Raw genomic sequence first — 11,847 nt, 5'->3', positions numbered from 1 at the left:
ATAAAGTATATATATTAGCAATTTAGTTTTTGCATTACTTCAATATATTATATGTAGGTTTATTTCTTATTTTCTCTTGGACTTTTTTGGTAAAAGTAGGGCTGTTTATTTTTTATATTCACGTATGTGGTTATGGGATGATAAGAAATTTAATGGTGAAAACTACATTTTTGTCCTTACATTTTTATGCAATTCTCATTTTAGTCTCTATCTTTTATTTTCACCACCTTTAGTTCATGTTTAGAAAAATGTCTTCCATTTTCGTCATTTCTATCAGTGCCCTAACGGCACTGACCTATATGGCATTTTTTAATGCCAAAATAAAAATTTTTATTATTATTTTAATAGTTCCATCTGCCACGTAGGTCAGTACCGTTAGGGCATTGATGGAAAAGACTAAAATAGAAGGCATTTTTCTAAACAGTGACTAAAGTTGTGAAAATAAAAAATAAGGACCAAAATGAGAATCGCGTGAAAATATAAAAACGAAAATGTGGTTTTCGCCAAATATAATTAACAATCAAGTTACTTAGACAATAGGAGGTTCAACGGGTTAGTTGAAAAAAAAAAAAAAAAAGTATTGACAGTCAAATTCTACGAGCTCTACCACATAGATTTAACCTAAAAACTCTACTCGAATTTTTAGTTCTTTCTCTTCTAACCTCGATCGTGCATATTATAGAGAACTAGGCATCCATGAAATCTCCACTGTGTAGAGAACTGGTTGTTTAGAGGCACGCCCAATTTACACTAATATTTTTTACTTTTGGTAAAGTAGTTTATTATGAATAGTAGATAAAATTATTGGGGATCCATATTAAAAAAATCCACCACTGAACACGATCAACCACATAAATAAATGTAAAAAAGTTGATGAAAATTCGATGTACCAAACATAAACTGCACTGTGAAATTGCAATGCCAAAACTTCTTGATTATTTAACTGGAACATATATACGTTGCAGGCTCGTAATCCCAAGGAGAATAGGTCTTGCCGTTGAGTTGCGTAGTAAAATCTTATTGGTCACTAGAGAGAATTTTCTTTAAAAGAAAAGCCAATTACAAGGATTTGTGTTAAAGTGCTAGTCAAAAAGAATCCTTGTCGGCCAACCCACAATTTTAACAATGCACGAGGATTCCAAAAAAATTGGGATAAAGGTATAAAACCCCACAAGCTTTAAGCTTTATCAACATACTTCGTTGTTTGCCGTCAGCTTGTCCTTCTATTTGATGTGAAATCAAAACAAAGGACTTTGTGCAGCTTGTCATCTCTTTATTATCAAATCCTTCTTGCGGCATGGAAGAGTAATCTGCTTCCCGAGCACCACAAAAAAAAACGTGCATCACAAGCTAACTCAATTTGCCGTCACTCAAGAAGGATGTGGAGTTTTAACGTGTAATTGATTATGGGCCCTAGACTCAATTTATTTACTTGGATTTCACACATACTTTTACTGTACACTTTACTTCCTATATAAAGACACTCACGTATATTTTATTACTTGAAAAATATAATATACTCATTCAGTATTTCTAACATTGTATTAGATCCACCTTGTTTAAAAGCAATCTTTGTCTTCTTCAGTGTTTTTCTGCTGCATTCATCTCTTTGGCTTCCTACTACTGTCATTAAAAGTCTCTGGTATAGTCATGCTACCGCTAATATTCGCATTAACACTTACTTGGATTTCACACATACTTTTACTGTATACTTTACTTCCTATATAAATACACTCATATATATTTTATAACTTGAAAAATACAATACACTCATTCAGTATTTCTAACATGGTATTAGATCCACCTTGTTTAAAAGCAATCTTTGTCTTCTTCAGTGTTTTTTTGTTGCGTTCATCTCTTTGGCTTCTTATATATTATTGCCATCCAAAGTCTTCAGTATAGTCATGCTACCGTTAACATTCACATTAACACTGCAAAACTATTACCTTCTTCAAACCACTGTCACAGAGTTGAACTTCATTTAAGGAATCTTCTCAACGTTATCAAATTCCAAGCTTTCATCGAGCTTTCATCTTGAGTTTAAGAGGGGGTGTTAGAGATATATTAGCTCATTAGCATAGGTCCAAGCTTAATTCTACTTTGTGTGCAAACCAAGTCTCTTACTTGTATTAGAAATCTATTAATTTAGGGTTTAGTCTACTATATATACTCATGTTATGGTTAATTATAACACAAGTTTTGTACTACACTCTTATTTAATAAAGATATAGCATTTAAGGGTTTTTTCCGTGGATGAAGATTGTAACGCTGAACCACATAACTCTTGTGTTCTTGTGTTCCTATTTTATGCTTCCATTTTCCGCATCTATTCAAGTATATTCAATATAAAATATATCATTGCTAATATTTAACAATACATATGAGCTCTCTGGTGGTGTGGATGTAGGTTTTAGTTATCAAACCACTTTAATTGCGTCTGTTCAATCTTTCTCATATTTTCTTTCTATCAAATACTATTTCAAATTTTGGTACCTATACTTTCAAAGAATGGAGTTGCAACTTGCAACTCCATTAATGACCATTTCATATAATTTTTTTTTTTTTTTTTTTGTAATCATATCATATATAATCTTTTTAATTAATGATTGTTGGTTGATATAATTTTTTTTTTATTTTTTATGATTGTTGGTTGATATAATACTCCCACTAAGAACAAAACAATGTATTTCTTGGTGAAACTAATAGAATCTTTAAATCTACGACATAATAGAATGTGGTGGATTCTGCTACTTTGAGTCACAAGACAGTATTAATTCTCATGATTAATGATGGACTCAAATGACAAAAATATTATTTAAAAATTATCATATTAATATAAGGTGAAAAATATTTAGATTATGCTAAAAATAATATTATTCACAATCCATTTGTTATTGATTTTTACAGGTTTCCATTATTGATAACTTGTCTTTTGTGAATAATTTTGTGTACATGGACTTTGACTGAAATTTTTTTGTAACTCAATCATTGTTCATTCTCCGGCGGATACGTAAAAGCTTAAAAGTGCTACGCTATCTTTACAAACCGGGGACCAACTAGCTAGATTTTGACAAAATGGGATACAATAACATCAATCTAAAGTCCATTTTTTTGTTCATATTGGATCCTTTTATCTTAATTGGATGAGAGAGAGAGAGATTCATGCATATCCAAACGTATATCTGTATATGTCTGCAACAACGACAAATTTTTTGATAAGACAGAGTCGAATTATTTTGAGATTCATATATTGTGAAGGAAAGTTATGTAAACCATTTGCATTAGATAATTTTTGTTTGACAGAATTTTTTTTATGCAATTTAAAATTCAAAATGATAGAGCAACATGTTTATAGTTTGATTGGCATCTATCTCGTTCAAAGTCCTGTGTTGCGAGTTCAACCAGCCTTCGATGATGTCAATGATTCAATGAATTTTTCTAATAAGTCATAGCGTATGGGTATTTCGTTGCAATAAAGTTATTCAAAAGCAATCATAACTTGGTCCATGAACCCAGTTAATTCCTCACAAGCATATATCACTAAGATATAATATAATAGAAATTTTAATAGTAAATATGTTAATATATATAATAAAATATAAAATATAAAAGTTTTGGTACAAGTAGGTTCCAATTAGTTCAATTTTTTTTTTTTTAGGAACTAATTAGCTTAACTAGTAAAATCTGTGATGGTTGAATAAGAAATTTGAGGTTCAATTCTCATCTACATCAAAAATCGATTGGTGTCTTAATCGGATGATTATGTGTAAAAAAAAGTTTTGGTACAAACAATGTGTACCTAGCCCAAATCTGTGTGTTCAATGTATCTTTTCTCTTAACAAAAACAAATTTAATTTTAACAATAAAAAGAAATCTCTTATCTATATATTAATTTGGGAGGAGAGAAATGAATACAATAAAAATAAATGCAAAGAATAATTTTATAATATTCTATCATTCCCTTATTTGGGAGATTTAATGCATTGAATGGAAAGTTTAAGTGAGAGAAAATAGAATGGGGAGGAGAGAACACTCATTCTTCCATATTCTCTCAAAATCTCAAATTTTTATTTTCCCCCAAAATTGGGAGAAATTGAAAGGAATATAATTAAATTTAATGAACTTTTTTTTTACTAAATCTCAAAATACCTTTATATATTTAGCTATTTATTTTAAAAATAATGGTCTAATAGTAATATTGGTATAAAATTATTATATTCTTTTCATTTTATGTTACTCCCAAATAAGATTACTTACCTCTATTCATTAATTTTCATTCCTTTCATTTAAAATATATATCCAAAGAATGTTATTTAATTTCATTATATTCATTTATTTTCCATTCTTTTCCCTTAAATACATCTCATTCTATTCCTTTATGATCATTCAATTACATTCTATTCCTTTATAAACTTCCAAAAAGAAAAAAGAAAAAACAAATAACCTATGAGTTATGATTGTTTATGTAACATGACAGTTTTGTTGTTGGTTTTCTTTTTCTTTCTCTTTTTAACCGAAAATTATAAGTTTGGCTTTTGGGACTTGAATGCTACCTACCAAAATTATAAGGAATAGATTTTTTTTTTTTTTAATCTGAGATAAAATTTTACTATAACCTAATCTAAGTGTATGCATGTAAAACTCATTCTTGGAAGCTCAAACTCTAGGCACCCTTTGTCCCCCCACACCCAACAAACGCTTATACTTAATGAGTGCGCAACAGAATAAACAAAGGATTTGAGTTTTTGAGTGTTTCTTGTTTCTATCCGCAACATGACTTTCTAATTGAGTAATTAATAACAATTAGATATTCTTATACTGTAGTAAATGCTAAACCATAAAAAATATTTTTTAGTAAGCATGTTTACTTATTCTTAGCTCAACCTTTTTGTTTGGAGCATCATTCTTAGCTCATCCTTAGATCCTCGAGAGCCATATGAGTCTTTCAGATTTTTTTTTTTTTTTTTATTTTAAATTTTGAGAATAATGAGTCTTTTAGAATTGAAGTTTTTTTTTTTTTTTGTTAATAAATAAATTTTATCCATAAAATTACATAGATTAAAAAATATATTATTGAAAATGGAACTCCATCATTATGAGCATAATACAATTCGATATTTAAACTTCAAAATATTGTCAAGTATTTTTGGATTGTGTCAATAGCTAGTATATCAATAAAGGCTACAAAATTAATAGCCCACCAGCTTATTTATTGAATGGTTGTGTCCATACTTAGCTAGTATATAAGGGCCACAAATGCAAATAGGGAATGAGCATTTAACCATAAATATTGTTAAAACTAGATTTTGCAACAAAATGGAAGATTATTTTCTATTAAAATCTTTAATCTCGCATAGTAAAAAATAAATTATTATGAAATTTAGTACAACATTAATTGTAGATAATTTTAGGGATTTAACGAAACATTAAGTTTGTTTCACAAAAAAAAAAATTTAAGTTTCATTTTGAAAGATTATAGAAAAAGTTAAAATATTTAAGGAATAATTGTTTTGTATCTATTATTTTAATTAAAATTTTTCCATACTTCTTCTCAAAAAAAAAAATCCATACTAAATGTAAGCTAGTTTTTTTTTTTTTTTTTTTGGAGAAACAAACACATACGCACACAAGAAAGGGGGAAAGATGTTTTAACACAAAGGCACACCATAATTCCACTCAAAAACTATAGTAACTTTTAAAGGAGGATGGAGAATTTTTTGTGTATTCATTTAGTTTGAATTTTAAGATATCTTTTAATTCTTGAATGGTTTTTTTTTTTTTAGCTTACTTCTAGTACTTTTTTTAAAATGAATCACCTTTTGTTTTAATGAGAGATTGTCACATCACCCACTAACTAAATAAAATGTGAGAATTAAAACCTATTACCACTTTTCATTGTATATAAAACAAAATGACATATTCAGGTAAGCCAAACTTTTATTTTTAACCAAAATTTGACCCCTTCAAAATAAAATTCTAGTTCTCTCCGGACTCAATCCAGCTATAGATCTTTCACCAAAATAAATAAATAAATAAATAAAATAAAATAAAAAAAGAAAAGAAAAGAAAAGATGCCATTATTTTAAATTGAAAGAAGGCGTTAGAGAGAACGTTAGATAGTTCGATAGAGCATATAAAATTATTTAATACTAGTCACTAACCCATGTGATACACGGGATAATTAAACAAAAATTAAAAGTACTTATTTTGCTTAAAAGTTTATGACTTAACTTTAAAAAATGTATAACTTGAAAATAAATGAAAATAAGTAATTTTTTGTTCAATATAATGGTTTAGAAAAAAAAAATTTCTTTCATATCATTGGTTCCACATAACACATTTCGGCGTGAGCTATTCTATGATGATGATTTCACATAATACTCAACTGCAATTAAATCTACTATCCACCACCAATCTAATCTATATTATCTTGATAGTAGATCTATAAATTGTATTCTCATATTCTTAAAGCTTGCTACATCATTATTATCTATATATAATATAAAATTGAAATTTTTGACTTTTTTAGATACTTACTTTAGAATTAGGATTAAAAAATAATTATAATTTTTTTTAATTAGACTTCACATTAGAATATTTCTTTTAAAAATGGCTCACTTTAGGTTTCAAAAAAAGAAAGATTCATGTAAAAAACAATCTTTAGGATTAGGAAAAAAGAGAGAGACTCCTGTTAGGAGTTATCTTACTATTTAGTTTAAAAAAAAATTTTAAAAAATTATAAATTAAAATGATGATGTCACGTTAGAATTTTTTTTTAAATGACTTACTTTAGGTTTCAAAAAAAGAAAAAAGAAAGATTCATGTTAAAAAAAATAAATAAATAAAAAAACTTTAGAATTACGGAAAAAAGAGAGGCACTTGTTAAGACTCTCTCACTATTTAGTGTGCCATTGTTTTAAATTCAAAGAAGACGTTAGAGATAACGTTAGGAAGCTCGATAGAGCATATAAAATTATTTAATATTAGAAAAATCCCGGGGTTGATTTTTTTCCCATAAGAAAGAATTGATTTTAGTAAGAATTGAAAGCTACAACGATCTTTCTTTGCCCTACCTTGAAGTGAAAAAAAGAATGCAATATCTAGAAATCCTTGGGTTGTCGTTGAACGAAATACTTACCCTAATATATAATAACATAGACTTTTTGCATATTTTTAATTTGACGATTGTATGATTGGATTTAGATTAGTTGTGATAGTATTGCATGCATGGGCATGAGTTGACACACGTATCGGATCTGTATTGAGTCAATATGTAGTTTTGTAGCATATAAATGATGGATACAATTTTCCATTTAAACCAGTTAAATTAAATTTTTTCTAATTTATTATGTAGTTGTTAAAAAAATCATATATGTATATTATTTAAATAAATTACATGAATTTTTAAATAAATTACATAACTAAAAATATACATGAAGGGTTTTATCCATCGTCACATAGTAGTCTAGAATTTGAAGATAAACTTTTTCTATATATGATTATAAAAAATAAAAAACTTGACTAATATTTTTAGGTATATAGTATAAATGTGGCCAAAAGCCTAAAACCATCATATGATTAACAGTTTTTTGGATCGTGACAATATTATAATATGAAATAATAACAAATAGATTTCTTATTCTCTACCCACACCAAAAACTAATTACTATCTTGATCCGATGGTTAAAGAGCAATTATTAGAAATAAGTGTTATAGATTGAAACTCAAAAAAAAAAAAAAAAAAAAAAAAACTCCTATGCACGAGAGCTAATGAAGGTGTGGACATCTTACTTAATTTGTTTAAAGTGTTACGTACACTTAGAATGTGTTTGGATCCAGCGTCCACGTCCACGTCCACGTCCACGTCCAGCCTTCAGTTTTTTTTTTTTTTTTTCCTTCCCAACTGCAGTTGTTGACCAAGTCTTTCGTGAACAATGCATTCGTGCACTGTTCACGGACCCACAAATTTTACTTTTCAGCCATTTTTTCATTAAAAATAGGTCCCGCGGTACTATTCACACATTTTAAAATTATTTTGCTACAGTGTTTTCAGTTTTCAGCAATAAGTTCTATCCAAACAGACCCTTAGCGTCCGTTTGGGAAACGCTGAACGCGTCCAGCGTTCAGCGTTTCCCTTCTTTTTTTTTCTTTTTTTTTTCTTTTTTTTTTCTCTTTCTTGCACAGGTTTCAACCAGCCGACAAGAGCACTATTCCTCACTGTTCTGTACTGTTTATGCACTGTTCATGAATAGTACCAGCACTTTTCAATTTTTTTTTTATATTTAAAATGGGACCCGATGTACTATTCACACATTTAAAAATTATTTTGCTACAGTGTTTTCAGTTTTCAATTTTCAGCTGTATCCAAACGGACCCTTAAAGATTACAATAATATAATATTATAATGTAATGTAGCATTAATTGAACTAAATGCCCCCTTCAAGGGTTGGCATAATCTAAAGGCAATTTCGCAAAAATAGTTTACATGGCATTCCCCACTCCCCCCCCCCCCCCCCCAAAGCATGTTTTGTCGCAAAAGCTCCACACACCATGACCTTCTCTGCCCTCAAAAATATGATGCAATGTGTGTGAAAATATGTCCATATTTACTCTCATCTATCACTACTCTCCATTAGTTTGGAATGATAACACGTACCTAAAAATGGATACATATTACTATTATAACAAATTCAGTACAACTAATTATTGAACCCAAACTTTGCCCTTAATTTGTCAGTTTGTAAATATAAACCCCAGTTTTTTCATTAATAACTTCATTAGGTGGGTGCGCAGAATGACCATAACAAAAAAGTGGGGCTCCAGGTACTTGCTATAAAGTTTGTGTGAACATGGCTATATTCTAGGGGTAAAATCCGAAGCCTTCGGCCAAACAGGGTACTTTTTTTCTTTAATCATGACATCAACAAATTAATCGTTTAATCATGACATCAACAAATTAATCGTACCCCCCGCCCCCAGAAAAAAAAAAAGATAGCTTCTTTCTTCTATATCGTACGTGACGGCAAACAAAGATCCCCACCCCAAAAAAAAAGTTAGCTTCTTTCTTATATAACATGAGCTCTAGCTTTCACCTGAAAAAGTTGGTCGTCTATACAGACTAGTATCAATCTTTTTTTCTTTTCTTTTTTTAAGAACGTTTTAATTTATGTGTTCGCTTCTGACGATAACTTTTTATCATCAGACTTTGGTGTATAAATCTTAAGTTTCTTATTCAATTATCAGAGATTTTACCAATTGAACTAGTCAGAATTCGCATATAATATCAATCCTAAAAGCTTCATTGTATTTAAAAAGTAATAATTATAATAATAAAGAGAGGTAGGAATTAGCAAGCAATTCTTTCGAGATTCAATGCCAAAAGCTTAACTCGTCTTTCTTGAGAGGAGAGTCTTATTTTCTTTTTGTATTAATCATAGGTATCACACGTAAAGGGATTTGAACAATTAACCTCTCTATTGTTATTAGTTAATTTCTAATCTACCGGCACAGTTGTCAAAACTCAGCTGGCAATGGATACCCAACCCGACAGTGACTTCGGTTACTAGGGACAGTGGCAGCTCCACTTGAATGTAAGGGTGGACCACCCTCACTTGTCAAAAAAAAAAAATATATATATATATATATATATATATTTAGCAAAAAAAATTATAACTAATAGTTTGAATTAATTTGTTTGGTGACAACTTGACTTGAAAATTTTGTATATATATACTTACAAAAAAAATATTATTGCTAAATTAACTTATTTTGATCACCTTAATAAAAATGTTAACCATCCTGACTTTAGAATCACAAGAATTTGAGTTCAACAAAAATAAGAGTAATACTACATCTATAATATTTTCACAACAAATCTTATGTGGTAAATTGTTACTAATTTTAATTTAGGCTTAATATTAACATGTTTTATCCACGAATAACAATTTTTTGTATAAAATTTGTTATGAAATTATTGTGATCATTTTATTATTTTCATACCAGCATTTTCAATTTTCAATTTCTACATTATCTCTTATTAGTCTTTTTTTTTTTTCTTTCTCTTTATTAGTACAAAACAATTGTAATATTTCATGTATTTGCGAGATTTTTTTTTTTTTTGGTATAATTTAAGATTTACCAGTGACCACCTAAAAAAGAATTTCTAAAGCCACCATTGACTAGGGATGGGTTTACCCATACCCAAACTTGATGATCAGGTACTGATATTACCGGACCCACCCTTATAATTTAATTCTTTAAAAAAACACTTGTTTTTTAATTTTTTTTGACAATAGGGCCTATTCAATCTTTATTTATTTATAAATTATAACTCAGAAACTTTGTTACTCAATTTGTTTTTAAAGGAAAGAAAAGGTTATTTTATGTACGTAAGTATAACTGTCTTGATCTGCTCTTGCACTGAATGAGAAAATAACTTTCCTAGTTTTGTTTCAGGCTTTAATTGGGAAATTTTCTTTCCAGTAATAAATAAGATCTTTGGTATGTATAGGACCAAAATAAATGAAAATACTCCTAACTTTTTTAAACTACAATTAGACTTTTACTATCCTTTTTTGTAAGGTCAAATTTTATTAGCATCATTCTGACTTTTACTTGGATGGAAAGTATTGCCACCATTAATATCATTATTTCTTATGAAATGCTAGATTGATCATAATTTACTCACAAAAATTTTCTTAAGAATTTATTTGCGGATGTCAACCTTCCTATAAAATTCCACATTGACATAATTTGCAAGATTGCGTTAATCATGTCCTTTTTATTTCTTTACTTTACTTTTTTGATTATTTGTAATATATTTAAAATGTTTAAATTAGTTTGTTTAATTGGACATCATCCAAATTAAGTATCCCAAGTTAAGCTTAAATTATTTATAAGAGTAATATTACAGCCACAAACTATTTTACAATATTTTTATAAAATGTTGATGTGACCAACTTCTTATTGGTTCTCATCTAAACCCCACCATTAATATTACTTTTTCATTTACTAATAATTACTCACCATATCAAGAGTTTGTAAAATAGTTTATATCTCTAGTATTATTCTTATTTATAAACAAGTTCGTTACTTTATAACTATATATATATATATATATATATATATATATATATATATATATATATATATATATGAGTACTAACCCAATCTATTTCAGCCCAAAATAAAAAATAGTGGCCCTATGAACAATACCTTTCCTTAAAAAATAAAGAACAATGCTTTTTTTATTTTGAAAAGAAAATATGCAGAAGCAAGCTGCCTGTTTACTTCTTTTTTTGAGAAGTAAGCCAATTTACTTGGTATAATTTTTCAGCAGCTTAGATTAAGCCTGACAATGATCTTAATTTTCATGCATATATATATATATATATATATATATATATATATATATATATATATATATATATATATATATATATATATATATATTTTTTTTTTTTTTTTTTTTTTTAATTATGCAAATAAGTAGAAGTCAATTCCTTTCAAAAAAAGTAGAAGTCAATTCTCTTCAAAACGAACAAAATAACTTGATGGTTCATGGAGGTGGGCTTTTTGCGAAGGAATAGTGCTGTACATGTAACGTATGTGAAGAGATTTTACTTTTTTAGTGATGTATACAATTTGGTCCAATGAAGAGGAAGAAACAAAAAGAACAGTCTTAAGAGAGATGTCATTAGCTAAAAACAATAAAGCCAATAGAAGAACAAGTTGTATAAATTAATCATATTTAACTATTTTTCCTGCTATGGCAAGAAACAAGATTTAGGCATGGAAGAAGGCAAGATGGGCATCTTTTTTGGGTAAGGATGACCTTTATCACTTTTT

Source organism: Castanea sativa, chromosome 9 (genome assembly GCF_040712315.1).
Source record: "Castanea sativa cultivar Marrone di Chiusa Pesio chromosome 9, ASM4071231v1".
NCBI lineage: Eukaryota > Viridiplantae > Streptophyta > Magnoliopsida > Fagales > Fagaceae > Castanea > Castanea sativa.
Note: the sequence above shows the minus strand (reverse complement) of the source record.